Genomic DNA, 16,350 nt, shown 5'->3' on the forward strand with positions numbered 1-16,350 from the left:
TATCTCAAGAAACATGGTTGAATGTGACTGTGGAAAATTCAGACTATAAAATTCTAGAGTCTACATTATAACAGGACTAATACCAGGCTTATGAAGCTTTGCCTGGGGCTCAACAAATGCTTTTGATAACATTTCCTTTAAGCAAACTTGGGAGAAATTCTGGGTATAGGATTTCAACTTTATTTGAAGTAAAATATTCTGATACTTCATATTCTACCATATTCTACCAAAAAAAAATCAAAGGAATAACAAAAAAGCTGGCTCTTTCTTAGCATTGGAAACATGTTTAGCCTAGGAGAGAATAGATGTGTCTCTCCAGCCTTTTTTAGAAACTCGAACCACTGATTATCAGATCTGGTGTGTGTTGCATGGTTGTCCTGAACAAATGAGCCATGGACACAATCATAAAAGAAAGACATCAGACTAGACAAACTATCATTTAGAAAGAATTAAGACAGCCATATTGTATGCTAAACATCAGTTCATCCACCACTGTTCTGGTGTCGCTGGTCTCCAGAGGCTACTTAATCTCATTGAGACAAGACAATCAGTCTAATTGATACAGAAAATGAAAGCTCTTTGATCTCATATCAAACAGAGTCAGACTGAGCGAAGAGTCTAGCGGGCAAGATGACTATTTTCCCAAGGAAAATTAATATGGCAGGAAGGAAATTAGGAAAGTGGTAATATCTTACTTTGGAATTCCATGAACTTAGTACACTTAAATAAGGACTGAAATTCATCTCAATGAAGAAATAAGGTTTGTTTGCTTTTAGTGATAAAGCACAAACAGTATTGTCTCTGAAATATTTCAAATTATCAACATTTTCAGGTAACTGTTACGATAGTGATGAAAAGCACAATAGAAGCATAATAAATGTGAGAACACCTGCCTTTTAGCCTGTAACTGTAAAGGACAGGTGTTTGTCAATGTCAACCTTTACTGCTACAATATACTGCCCTTACTAAAGAATTTTCTTGGAAGCGATTTATTGTATGGTGATTTAAATAGCATTCATTATGCTGTAAATAAATTGGGTAGCTACCCATTCAAGAAGCTGGCTTTGCAATAATCAGATTATCTACAAATACACTAGGTGCTTGTAAAGTTATCATACTATTATTTATATGTCATAAAACATAAAAATTCATGTCCTCTGTTCTAATGCAAAACGTACACATTTTTATAATCATATCAATTATATTTTCCATATGTAACGTGTTTTCAAAAATTAATCCAAGACTATGATTATATAAGTAAGATTAAACAAAGTATGGAATTTAGGAAGAAAAAATTAGGAATACATCATCTTCCTTTTAGATACAGAGGATTACTTGGAAAAATAACATGCTCTCCAGTTTAATGATTCTGCCCACAGATCTCATTCTTTTTTTTTTTTTTTTTTTTTTACTATTATTTATGCCTACAATACCTGGTCTTCCTAGGTGGTCTCCCATCCTGTTTAGCTTCTGAGATCAGACATCGGGCTTGTTCAGGGTGGCATGGCCGTAGACCATGGACGTGACTCCACTGGGGCATGAACCCAGGACCTTCTGTGTGTAAAGCAGACGTACTAACTGCTACACTATGGAACCACATCCTCATTCTTGATGTATATAAAATGCCTGGGTATCTGATATTTGGGAAAGTGTATCCTCTCACTATGTGACATTGTTAAAGCAGGGAAACTATGAAGAAATACTACAAAATTTCCAGATATCTCTAGAAGTCCAATACCGCATTAACAACTTCTCATAATATGTCCCTACGCTTAATACCAAGCTGGTAGGCACTCGATAGATAAGAATGAATCTTCACCGGATGTCCTACTTCCAATTCAACTCTAGATAAATGATGTTACCATAGAAGAAAGCACCATTAAAGAGCAAAACTGTTTTCTGCTCCTTCCACTTCAGTTGTTGCTATTACCTTCAACTCTAATGTTTGGGTATTCTATTGATGTTTCAACAAACATTTTGGTTTATTTTTGGAAGAAACTGCAATATGGAATTGGGCTAACATATGATTACTCTAAATGAAATAAAAACACCTTGGTTGCAGTGTTTTAAAGGGCAATAGTTAAATGTATATTGCTTAAACATACACTATACATAAAGCAACATACTTATAAAATCAAAGAAATTTTTTTTGTTACACTCAAGTTCTCATTGCCTAATGACTCTTGTGATTTTTGTGTTCTTCACTCATATTGCATCTTTATGATAGTGTAAAAAATAGTCACTCACTACATCGTTCTATGTGCTTTCCCATATGCTATTTCTATAATGTATACTATTTTAAAATTCTTATGATCTTGTTTTAAATGTGTTTATAAATTGTAAAGTCTGCTTTTCTGTTTTCTTCATCTATGATTTCCCGTCCTCTAATGTGGATGGATTTCAAAAAACCCAGAAACAATATCTAACAAGATCTGAGCAGAGGAAAGAGAGGAATGGCAAATAAACGTTTTCCAGTGTTGAGTAAGGAAGATATTCTCTCTTTCAATGTGTTCAACAAATGGGTTTAATAATGCACATTTTGGTATAAAAACAGTTCACAGCAGAAATATTTGCTACTCAGCCCATTTATCCTGGGAATTACACAACATGGACCATTTTCAATAACTCTTTTCATTATAATGATTTCCTCCTGCTCAAGGAACAGAAATGAACAAACTATTTTGGTCTAGAAATGTAATATGTTAAGATACAAATATATTAAAGAAAAATTAAAATGCAATAATTTTCATCACCATGGTTCAGTGTTATATTGTCTTTCTAATGTACTTTAGCCTTTTTAAATCTTTCCAACCAAAATATAAAATTGCTTTTTATTTAGAATCCATACGGCTAGACAACTTGAAAAAGCACATTTCTTTTAAAGGAATGGTAAAGTACTGGTAGACAAAAATAAAAGACGGAGATATATTTTAGGAGACCAGTTGGAATATGGAATTGGGCTCACATAAAGATAACTTAAAGATCTTGAGGTGACTTTTGAATCATAAAAAAAAAGTCTAATATCATTTTGACTTATTTAATTTTATATTTTAATGTCAATATATATAAATCATATAGATAATAACTTACTAAGACCATTCTAGCATATAAAACCTTTTCAAACATTCTGAATGAATGGAAGTGTAATGTCATCCATTTAATCATTCATTCATTTTTTTCCAGCAAACAAGTATTGAAAGTAAAAGATGTATATGGTACAACCATAAGAACTAGTTCCCTAAGGAGTTTTCCAAGTAATAGAGAGAATGAAGATATATTTCTATATCACTATAATTTATAGTAAATGACTGCCACAGAAAAGATGCTATAAAAATTCATAGGACTATAGAGATTTGTGGTAATACTTTTATTAGTGTGTCAGTTTAGTACTTAGAATTTTATGTTTTACAAAGCAACCTGAACAACAGTCACATAAAGCACTGTCCTTATTCATGGTTTTCTTTTTTTGGTCTGTGTACTCAGAATTTTTGACCACTTTTATCTAATTCTTGGGAAGCAAAAATTTGGGGAAATGTTTATTTACTGAATATGTATTGTGTGTAAAGCACTAAGCCAGACGCTAGTCGTATACACTAAAAGTAAATATACTACTGTTATTAACTCCATGGTTGCATCCAACCCAGATTTATATTTTGAAACCCTAACACGATACAATAGGCATGGTCCCTTCACTCAAGGAGTTCCTAATCTAATAAATGAAAGGAAATAAAAACTGAACATGTTGCCACTGAACACATCTTTCATTCCTTCCTACATTCTCACCATTGCTGGAATTGAACTGTGTTAGGCACAAAAGCAACGACATGATTCCACTGATGCCCCCACAGCAACGAGCAATGCAATAGGTTATGGTTGATTTTTTGATTAGCCCGTGATTGTTGATAAGACAAGTTAGTGTTTTCTAAAGTACTGGATGCTGCTGGTATAACCCACACAGGGATTAAAAGTGCTGAGATGGTGTTTCTGATCAACTGGAGTAGCAAACAGTCTTTGATAAAGGGCCTCTGATCTCTAAAGCAGAAGCTCCTTGAAGGAACGAAAATCTACCCAGGAAGTGAGAACTCTGAAAGATTTGCCTCAGGGGACTCTTCCTGGTGACATGACAGGTCCTTTTCCTCCAGAACTCATTCTGTGAATGAAAGCAGAAAGAAATAGAAGAATGAAGGAAAAGACAGAGAAAGCTAATGCAGAACAGACTGCAGTGTGTGAGAGAGAAAATGTAGAAGACAGTAAGGAAATGCAGAATTTATGAGAAGGATGAAGGGAGGAATGAGAGGGAAGAAAGAGAGAGAGGGAGAGATGAAGGGAGGGAGGGAGGGAGAAAAGAAGAAGACCGAGCATACAACACTAGAAGCAAGGGCTCCAAGGGTGTGGCGGCTAACCCGATTGGACACAGAGTATTGTGCAGCAAATCCTGGGCCAGGTGCCCAGGAACAAGGACAGTATAAGTCTAAGAAGTGACAGCTGTTCTATCAGGAAGAATATTAGTAATAATCATAGCTAACATGCACTTTCTATGTGCCAATCCTGTAAGTGCTTTGCATGGATTAATTCATTAAATCCTCAGGATGACCCTAGAGGCAGATAGTCTTAACCCAGATAGAGAAACTGAGACTCAAAGAAATTAAACAACTTACCCCAAGGACACAAAACTAATAGTGGCAGGGTCTGGCTTTGAACCAACATAGCCTGGCTCCAGTGCTCCTACTCTTAAGCAAAAACCTAGAATAATAAGATGGTAGGAAAAAAGTATAATGGGTTAAAACCCATCTAGCCTCCTCTGGCTTCCAAACTTCTTTCCACGTATATAAGGAGGGACAAATATTTTTAACAAAATTCACATCGGTTACACACATTCCAGTGTAAGAGATAATTTCAATTGAATATAATGACTTTATAGTCTTGATCACTTTAGAAATAATTTTATCTATGGTGTGTAAATCAAGTATTTTTAAGTAACACCTTCATGGATAACAATCCCAGCTGAAGTCCCCTAGCAGAATATTGGTTAGATGTAAAATACCTAAATTAATGTAATTTATAAAATATCTAAAATTATATACTAAAATATATATTACAGATACTTATTCTTAATTAATAAACTGTTGAAAGCCTGGGTAATAAGAGGAAAGCTCATTTATTCATTTGTTCGTTTATTCAACAAATATTTCTTCAGTGCCCACCATGTGCCAAATGATTATTTTTGTGATACAAGAAAATATAAAACAAAGTTCCTGATCTTCTGGAAATTACATTCTGGAGGTGGAGTGGAGACTGACACTAAACAAATAAACTTATAATGTATCAGATGGTAATGAGTGCTAAGAAAGAAAACTAAAGTGAAGTAAGATGGATAGAGACTGGAGTGGTTGCATCGTGCAGAGTAGTTAGAGAACACCCTTCTAATGACACTTGAGTGAGACCTGAAGGAAGCGAGGAAGGCAGACATGAAGATGAGTAGGTGGAGAGCATTTGAGCCAGAGGCTCAGAGGCGTGAATGTGCTTGGTACAAAGGCTCAGCGGTGTGAATGTGCTTGATAGGTTTGAGGAACAACAGAGGCCAGTGTGACTACAACAGAGGAAGCAAGACAGTGATGAGAAGCATCAGAGTAGTGGCGAAGTAGGACAAGACTGTGTAAGGCCTTGTAAACCATGGAAAGGACTTTGATATCACTCTACGAGAAATGGGATGACACTGGAGAGCCTTTCCTCTGGAAAGCAGTGATGTGATCTCACACCAATTTTAAAGGATCACTTGACTGATATGTGGAGTAGGCAGAAGGACAAGGATAGAAGCAGGGAGATAAGAGGCTATTGCAATAGACTGAATGATAGATAAAGGTGGCTGCGCTAGTGGTTGAGGTGTGACTATAGGGCTGGCAGGATTTGTTGATGGAGTGCATGTAGGGTATGAAAAAGAGACTCAAGTCAAACGTGGTTGCTAGATTTTGGATTAAGCAACCAGAAGAATGTAGTTTTTTGTTCTTGTTTTTGTTTGTTTTTGTGTGTGTGTGTTTGTTTGTTTGTTTTGTTTGTTTCATTTTTTGTTTTTTTAAGATATAGAAAACTGTGGAAGAAGCAGTTTGGGGAAAAAAGTGAAAAGTTCAGTTTTAGATGTGTTAAATTTAAGATGCCCATTAGACATCTACGCAGAAATATCATGTAGGCAGTTAGATATGTATGTCTGGAATTCAAAAAGGATATTCAAGTGGAGATACACATTTTTTAGTATCAGTATGCAAATAATATTCAAAGTTATGGTGCTATATGAGGTTACTCAGAGTGTGAGAGTAGAGAGAGGGAAGATGAGGTCTAAGGACTATTCCTCAGAATGCAGTTATTAATTCCATGTTTGCACTCATCTCAAATTCATATTTTGAAATCCTAATCGCCAGTGTGATGGTATTTGGAGGTGGGGGTCTTGGATCACGAAGGTGGAGCCCTCGTGAAGGGATTAGTGCTCTTATAAAAAGAGAAATGAGAGACCTTGTTTCTCTCTCTGCTCTCTGCCATGTGAGGACACGACTAGAAAATGGTTGTCTGTAAACCAGGAAGAGAGTCTTCACCGAGAACCCGACCAGTGGGGGACCCTGATCTTAGACTTCCTGGCCTCCAGAACTGTGAGAAATAAGTGTTCTTTAAGTCACCCCGTCTATGGTATTTTTGCTATAGCAGCTAGAAATGACTGACACACACCAACCTAGAAGTTGGAGAGAGGAAAAGTAACCAACAAAGAGGGTGAATAAGAGTGGCTGTGAGGGGAGAAAAACAAGAAAGTAGAGTCCTGGACATTAAAGGAAACAGTTCAAGAAGGGTAAGTAATGGAAGTGTATGAAATTTCTCCCTGGATTTCTTCTATTTTCTCTGAAATAGAAAGCAAAGGCATCATGACAATGAGGATGGGAAGAAAGCGATAGAGATGTGAGATTACAGGAGAAGGTATAAAATATCTTAGGCAAACTCAGTAGGAACGTTAACCTCTACTATCTGGTCAAGATGAAAAACTAGGGAACAGAACTGGATTAGGCAAAGTATTTTCCAGGGTGGCCTAAAACAATTAGAATCAGAGAATGCCCTAAAACTGACTATTGGTTGAGTAGAAAAGTCAAAGGCGAAAGCCAACAGAGTGAGAAAAGGCCATAAACTTAAAGAGTTATGAGGTCAAAAGGAGGAAATATTAAGAATAGGTAGGGAAAAGGAAAGTGAAGCAGGTTGGGTTGGTGGTTAGCAAATACTACAAGGATAACAGAAAATCCATTATTTTATGTACATACCACAGAGGAAGATCCAACAGCTTATATGGGAGTAAATAAGCTTGCAGAAGAACAATTCAACTGCTGATTGTTCAGTCTTGGAAGGTACTTCCAGATGTGGGGTAGGACCAAGAGGAAAAACTGGCAAAGCAAGACAAAAAAAACAACAAAAAACGAAAACATCAAATCAAGAAGTGGCAGAACTCATGTGTCATGAGAGCAAAGAGAGGAAATAATTTCAAGAAAAGATTGAAAACCAGTGTTAGAAGTGCAGAATCGAACAACTGAAAAAGTAACTGCAGCTGACAGCATTGATGATGATGTTGGAAAGAACAGTTTCATGGAAGTAGTGGAAGAAGTAAACATCTCTTGATAGAGACCTGAACTGTGAAGTGAATATCCGCATATGGAATGTCTATCACAGATGTTCCATCAGGAAGACAGGATCCGATACATAATTTGCAAGGCCCAGTTCGAAATGAAAATGTGGCACTTTGTTAAAAAATTAAGATGACAACAGTAAAACATTATAACAAGCACAGGGCTTTTCTGTGCAACTCACGAAACTGGCCCTGAAAATAGGAAAGAGGAAAAGCAGAATGTCATTTGAAAACAGCAGTGGATTTCTCCAGGATGGTGGATCTGGGCATATTTTAAGGCAGAAAATGGAAGCTCTCCACTCCATGTGACCACTGGATATTTTCATTTGTCTATCATCTCAAATTCAGAAATGAAACTCCTAAATCTTCACAAAGCCATCTTCATTTGCTACCTTTCTTTTATCTAGAAATTATAAACTACATTATTATTATTATTATTATTATTTTCATTATTTTGATACCTCAGACCCAAAACCTGGTCATAAGTTTGGTCTTATGCCTCAGTTTCATTATCTGCAAAATGGAGATTATTAGAAGGTTTAAATAGGTTAATTTGTATGAAGTGCTCAGAGCTATCCTGGCAGACTATGTGTATATATATATGTTAACTTTTCTCATTCTGTTTATCTTGTTATTAACCAAATCTTGTCAAATATTTTCTGTGAATTTTCTGTTGTAGCCATTTTTTTTTTTTTTACCATTCCTAGACTATCATCCTGGGTCTTTATACCACTTTCAGGAACCTGTTTAATGGCCTTAATTACTCAGCATCTTGGGCCTGCTACTACCAAAGTCATCTTCTTTGAACATGACTTTAGTCCTATCAGTGCTCCAAATGCCAACTTTTCTGCTCAGATCTTAAATCAGTTTCATGTTTTGCCTAATAATCAAGTTTAAACTTCTCTACCTGGATGTCATGGTTCTTCCTGACCAAGCGCAAATCCAGGTAGATCAGATCCGCTCAGTTTCATGAGCTTCCTATCAGCCATTCTATGTGTTCCTGTCAAGGGAGGCCATGATGGTACAAGCCAAAGGTGGAGAGTGAGGTTTTGGAACAACTAAAATGGAGACCTTTAACTACCCTGCCTGAGGGTTCATTCTTAAAGGAGATAACATGTAATTCAGGACAGGGAGGAAATAAGTGAGCAAGATATGGCCTGGGAGAGAGCCAGGTCACTCCTCAATGGAAAATCATCTGATGGCACCCATGTTTCTTATATCTTTCATTCAACCAACACTTCCTGTTCACCGACTCTGGGTCAAGACTTAGTGATGAAGAAATAAAAGCTACAAGCCCCACTTTGAAGGAGTCCATCATCCTTTTGGGGAAGTCAGTAGGCAACCATGGAGAACGGAAGTCTAGAAACCAAGAGGTTCAAGTATCTGATGGCTCATGGGTGGGGATAAGAAAGCTGACAAGAAAGCTGAGGAAAATGGCTGAAAAGGAAGCATCCAAGTATCAAAGGACAAGAAGCTGGGGAACTGTGGCAATATCCCTGGAAATTAAAAAGGAAAAGAAAGGCGGAGTTTCCCCTGGAGCGTTTCTAAGGAGAGAGTATCGGGTGGGAAGTGCAATTTCTTCTAAGGATAAGGAAACTTTTGTTAAGCAAGAAGATTGGGTCAAAGGGTAGGAAAGATATTGATATGATGACAAACAGTTTAACACTCGGAACTTCAACCAGGGGAAGTGGTAGGTAGAGAGTGACTGTGGAAGTGTGATCATCGGTGGAGGAGCTCTTGTGGGACAGTAGCATCAGAGCGCAGGACTTTTAAGGCAGATGTCAGCAATTATGGGTGGAGATTTAAGGGGCAGCATGGGGTGGCTCCAGGGCCACACCAAAGCAGTGGAGAAAGGAAGAAGAGAGCCACTTGGAGGGAAGAGAGTGAGGAAAACAATGAAGAACAGATTAAAGAGACTGAGCAGTTCTGGGATAATATCTGGACAGGAAAAGAGGTCTCAGGTGAGACAGTTCACCTTCTCCATTCCCCACATGCCCAGAGACAGCTGGGTTTTGTCAAGGCCCTAGATAATTTTAGGTTTGGTCTGTTTTATGGTTGCTTCTCCTACAGTGGGTGGAGATACTGTATCTAGTTTAAAAGAAGGACATGTCAGACAAAAGGTTAGCTGTCCCCCTATAAAAAAAAGAAAGAACAGAAAATGTGATATCATGAAAGAGATTGATGTTTATTAGTGTCTGCTAAATGCAGAATGCACATAGTAGGCATTAATTCTCACACCAACCCTATTTGATGGATAATAGTATCCTTACTTTATGAGTGAGGGAAACTGGAGATCCGAAAGTTTAAAAACCTAGTCCAAAGTCACATGGTGGAGCCAGGTTTATAATCTAGGACTGTCCGTTCCAACTGCCTAAATGCCCTTTCCCTGCACATCTGGAGAGGACCTTAAAACTGTGCAGTTGGGCCAGTGTGGTAGAAAATCAAAACGCAGAGGCAACAGCCTTTTCCTCTGCACACATTTTAATAACAGCATTGGCTCAGCAGCTCTCAGGATTTCTGATATTGCTGGACCCCCTCAAATGCACAGTATACTGTCTTTGACTCTCTACCCCACCTCCCATTTCCCCGCTGCATCATGGGAGGCTGGCTGTCACTAATATTTTCAATGGTTTAGAGTTATGTTACGTCTGCCAAAGTTATGCTTCATGATATCTTTGACGAATTTCTGTGATCACCAAAAATTTCTAATCTCGAGTATCATAATTTAGTTATCACATTTTACTAATGAGGATTGGTTAATTTAATTCATCATAGTTTCAGCCAAAAAATTAAAATCTGGCTCCTCTCTCCCCATCTCTAATGAAAAACTAGTGAATTTCTCTAACGTTTTTCTAGAAGTCTTTATTTCTGTTCAGTCTCGAAAATCCAGACAGTTAAGATAAAGAGACCCCGATATAATTCACACTTGAAATCCAGACCCCTCTCTGGGCTGCTGACCCCAGAGTTTCATCTTCTGGCACTGCTCTTGTTTAGAGGTTTTATAAAAACAGATGTGTAATGATGCTGCCAGTCATAGGACGTTGGAATGGACTATAACATTTCCAAGCTACAGCGGCCATACAGATCGTCCAGATAAATCATCTCTTTTACTGACAAGGTGTGAGGGCTTAAGTGTGTTGCCCACTATCACATTGTGGGTAGTTTGTGACCAACTTCAGGTTAAATTTCAGGTCCTCTGACACATAGACCATCAAATTCCATTATACCTGCCTATCTTCTCTTGTTCAGATAAAGTTCTGTGTTGCCTCTCTCCAAACTATTTTCATAATATCTTTCTGAATGAGTAGCAAACCCATTTAATAGACATAGACGCTGAAGGTCATCATAAAGTTTAAATGACTGGTTCCTGAATATACAATGAACATTATAGAAAGAGGAAGAACTAGGGACAAAACACAAGGCTCCAGACTTAGAAATCAAGGATTCTGTCCTTTAGTGTATGTACTCACATAGATAGTAAGGATATTGGCAAATAAAATTAGCAGTCTTTCCAGGTTCTGGGTCATATAGTTTTTAATTTACTTCAGAGTTTAGTATTTGCTCTTCAAAAAAAAAATTGTTTAATTGAAATTTTCAGGGGTAGTGAATGGAGAAAATTATCTAAACATTTTCTTTCAGTTAAGATTTGAGAATTTATCTTTCCGACAAATTTATAAATTCATCTAAACACATTTTCACTTAGACAAAAATGTTTTAAATAACTAATGTTTGCAACACAAGAAAAATATAACAAATTCACACAAAGTAGCAGGACGACCTGTTTTTATTTATTTATTTTCTTGTTTAAGCAAAGCGGAACACTGTTCTCAACTTTTCAAATGTTATTCTAGTTATGTCACACTATTTCAGTCTGTTCTGTGTCTGCTTGACTCTGTAACACTTATGGAGAGAGACAAGAATCACTGTGGCATTTACTGACCACCTACTATGGCCAGATGGCACAGATGGGTGGTGGAGCATCACCAAAGGGAACAAGGCACTATGGACACTCTTGAGAAACTCAGGGTAGTGGATAGAGGAGCATCAAGCTTTTAGGAAGGTAGAAAGCAGATGGCCTCAAGGAATTAGAGCAAAGAGGAATGTCATTTAGCTGAGGGGATTGTCTAGATTTTAAGGAGGAGCTGGGCCTTGAAATAATATTAGGATTTAGAGAAGAAGGCTGAAAGGAAAGGGAAATGCAGGTAGAGAAAACACATTTCTGAGGTTCCAAAATCAGCATACTGATCCTTAAGCTTTGCTGGGGTTATACTAAAAATTATTTTAATATATCCCCCTTAAGGAAATTAAAAGAAGTAATCCCAAAGAAGGAGGACTAAAACATATAAAGCCAATTTTCCCATTGACAAACATTTATTGGACATAAGACACTTGCCAGTTACTGTGTTAGGTATTAGGCACAAGAAGCTATAAGTAACTTTGAACGGATTTAGAATAGGGTTTAAAAATTGGACCCTCTCTTCAATTTATGATAAAATGTTTCATTCACAGAGTTATGCTATTATAAACTTTTTTCTAGGCATTCAAAGAATTCTGCAAATAATTCCATTATATATTATTTTCAGGGAAAATCCATAACAAGACAAACTAGTTACTTCTATATGGAATACAATCACATTCAATAAGACAGATTTCATTGCATAATAGACTAGACATAGAATGTTGTTCTTTCTGAAAGAATCAAGTTGCCTGGATATGCCGTCCCAGAGAACCAAGGAACATCTCTTGGACCCAAGACACTGACATGTGCTTCCTTCATTTGTACCTGCTGCCAGGCCATTCATAGAAGTTTCTCCCACATGCCATTCTTTGTCCTTCCTCCTACCTCCCAGATCTCACTTTATTATCATTCGCCCCCACCACATTGTACCTTTATGGCTTTATCTGGATGGTGTACCTAAAACACACCTTTTATTTTAGCTCAACCAAAGGCGGCTACGGCAACACAATTGTTAGGCCACGTGTTGAGAAGCAAGTATTTATTATTTTAGAAAAGAAATGTCGGAAGTCAATGAAAATCACAGGACATTATAAATAGAGAGGAAATGTAGGTATTTCCATGTGATTATCATCAGATTTTATCAGTGTATTCCACAGTTATTCTTCTGATTACTTGGAATTCTAATACAGATGATGAAAGGATTTTTAAGAACACATTTCAAACATGTCACAATATGCCAAGAACATACAGGTATTCACATACACACACACACACACACATAAAGGAAAAAGATATAAATGTTTATCAAAAGGAAAAAAAATGGGAAAGACAATGACAATGATACAAATGTGAACATAGTACTTACATGTTGCCCACATATAATTATAGAGCAGTAAAATCCATGAAAACAGAATGTTCCAATGGATAATAATATCTGTTTTTTTCTCCTTAAATGTTATAAGCTATGACCGAATATAATTTTTCCCTCACAGCAAATATCAAAATCTTTTCAAGTTTCACCGTTCGAGTGCAATGCACTAGATCACATGCAAAAACAAAAAGAAACAAGCCAAAGACATTTCCAAATTGGTGAGAAGTAATTTATTTAGAAAATTAAGCTTAAAAAATTATTTAAAGTTCATAGTTTTATAATTGAAAAAGTTGGTAGTACAATTGATTTTTCCTAGGATATTTAGGAAATTTTCAATATTATATTTTAAAGGAAAACACAAGAAAATATCAGAAATACCTGGGGAGGAAAATACATTAAAATGCACTGCATTATATTATGCTATTCCTATTAAAATTATAGTTTTTCATGGTAATTACTCAACAAAAGTAACATTTACATATTCATATAAATCAAGTTTAAAACAAGGGTAACTGATTTCACAGTTATTAAACCAGAAAAGGTTTTATCAAAACAAAAAAGAGGAGAACTTCATAGACAAAAAAATCATATATTTACATGGAACTCCAATTAAAATTATTGTGTAATAGTTTAAGCAAAACTTCATTTCTGAGTTTCTGGAAAATGTATTTTTAAATTCATATAGCTAATATAAATCAGAGATCATTTAGAATTAGATGTACATTATATAATGACTAATTTTAAATAAAGTATTCATTTCTTAAACAAGATTATAAATTACAGACCAGAATTTAAAATTTTACTTTTATTTTAGTGAAAACAAAACCTTATAGATATTTGATATAAAGTATTCACACATGGAATACATTTCTTCTGTGACACTAAGAAAACGTTCAGGTAAGCTACAACATATTTGGGGGTAAACCTAGGAGTTCTAATTTTTTAAAACCTGTAAGATGATTTGCAACTTTAGAATATCTGATATGCAGTGTGAAAATACTGGTGCAAATTATTATTTATTCTTGATGCTATGTTTTCATTCATCGAAGATTCCTAAACAAGAATCGGAATTTGGTTCACAGTTTATAAACTTTGCACAAATTTTGTTATGATAACCCACAGAGGAAGTTATCTATAAACAAAAACAATCTGATATTTGCTAATTTTATAAAATCCATTGTAAAACTTTCTGGTCTGAAGGTTTAAGTAACAAGATATGGTTTAAGTAACCACAACCCGGGAGAGTGAACAATGACAAATTAACAATATTAGAGAAAGCAGATGACATAGAGTTAATATTCAATATTAACATATATAGTTAAATAAAGTTTCATTGTTTTTTACATTGCCTAAGTGATCTAGTAACCTAAATTATAGAATATCTAATCCACCTATGGTTGTTGTCAAATTAAGTAATTAAAAATGCAATGCAGTGTAGAAAAGACTCTTTTCTGCTAATTTTTAAAGATATTTACAGCTTAATGTCTTTTAAACAAATTATTTACTCAGATAAATTCTTACAATCATTTGCTGGTTCCTCTGACTATTGAGTGACAATTATTTCTGAATTATATAAATGTATTAATTACCAGCAAATAAATCTTGTTTTAAAAAGCATTGGTAAGTGTGAGCAATTATCAAAATGGAGAATTCTCATTTGTGTCTCTTGTTTAAAGTCTAGTGACTTGTAGTGATCCTATATTTTATACAAATACAAAATCCAACAATTTGCTTTCTTAAGCCTAGATAATATATACGATTACAGATATCTTTACAAATACAAATTTTGTTTAGAAATTGGATTTTATTTTAGATGTTTCTAAATACAAATGTATTTTATGAATTATCTTAAGCATAAACACAATTATAACATTTATTCATTTATTATTTAAGAAAAATTATTAAAATTCATTGCAAAATATTTGCTAATGGAAAGGCAACAATTTTTATTTACCTAACCTATTATTTCACAGTGTAGTACAGAACCAATTTTATAAAGACAAAAGTTTGATCTAAAGTGAAATTAGAAACATGGTTTAATTTAAAAAGTCAAAAGATTTATAGAGGGTATATTTCTAATTCAAATAGAAGTTTGCTGGTTTAAAATTTTTCCACAGAGCATTGAAATAAATAATTTTTTTTTAGCTTTGCTTTAAGATGTTTAAGGGGTTTAAAGTATTCTACAGATAACAGATTTTTGGACAACACTGAATCTTTCCAAAAAACAGTTAATTTTAAGTTTTTTTTCTTCATGGTAAAAACTCTTGAAGACTTTTTTTCCCTCCAAAATCTCATTTTCACCTGAAATAACTGTATTCAGGTTTTCTCAGCAGGTAAAGGATACATTCTTACAAGGTTTCAAATTTCAGAATTCCAATAATGCATTTAAATTGAGCACCCACCAAATCACTTTCTCTTCTGTGTGTGTGTGTGTGTGTGTGTGCCTATTATCTTGTTGTTCTATTATTTACATTGAATTTTAGTCTTTTTAGCTCCCCAGAAATACCTTAGTGAACCCTCAGCAGTTGCTATCCACTTAATAATTGTGAATCGGCCAGCTCCTCCACGTAGATCGTTAACCACAAGAGTGCCTGACAATTTCCAAATCATATCCTCTGTCCAAAAAGAAAAGATAGGGCTTTGTGAGGCCGAAAGGAAGCGAAGGAAAACAAAACAAATGTAGCTCATGCTTAAAGTGAAAAGTGCTTGGACAGATTAGTATTTTCTTTTCTGCAAAGCGTCCTGCCAAGATTTTTTTTTTCTTTTTTCTTTTTTTTTTAATAGAGAAGAGTTATTTTTTGGTCTGACTTTTCAGTTTCTTGGAAAGTGTGGGTATTTACCATCCCAACCGGCCCCTCATAATTATCGTTGGTTGTTTTGTGTTTCTTCCCATCCGTCCACATCACAGACTGCTGATACCCCCGCCTGACTCTGTCAAAACGCCAACTCTGGGCGACCCTGGGTGTGGAAACTCCGCGGACTACCGACGACTCATCCCACTCTCTCTCTCTCTCTCTCTCTCTCTCGCCTCTAATTTCAGTCGCAAGATCCCCCACTCCAGTTCCAGTGAAAGCCGGAAATTTTCATTTAACAGCCCCCCCTCACCCTCCAGTTACAGCCGAGAGCTGGGGAGCTGGGAGACTTAGAGCACAGCCGGGGTCTCAGCCGCCTCCCTTCTCTCCGGAAAGCTTTAATTTGCACACTTGCCTGCCACTGTGCCGCGAGCCCCCAACCCCGCTGCCGGGTGGGTCTCGGGCAGAGTTGGCCTCCGGGCCTCCGCCCACGTCCCTGCTGCCTCCCCCGGCTCGGGCCCCGAGCCCCGGCCAGAGCCCAGCGGCCCCCAGCGGCCCCCATCCGCCCCCAACG

The sequence above is a fragment of the Pteropus medius genome, unplaced genomic scaffold (assembly GCF_902729225.1).
Source record: "Pteropus medius unplaced genomic scaffold, Ma_sr-lr_union100, whole genome shotgun sequence".
NCBI classification, from domain to species: domain Eukaryota; kingdom Metazoa; phylum Chordata; class Mammalia; order Chiroptera; family Pteropodidae; genus Pteropus; species Pteropus medius.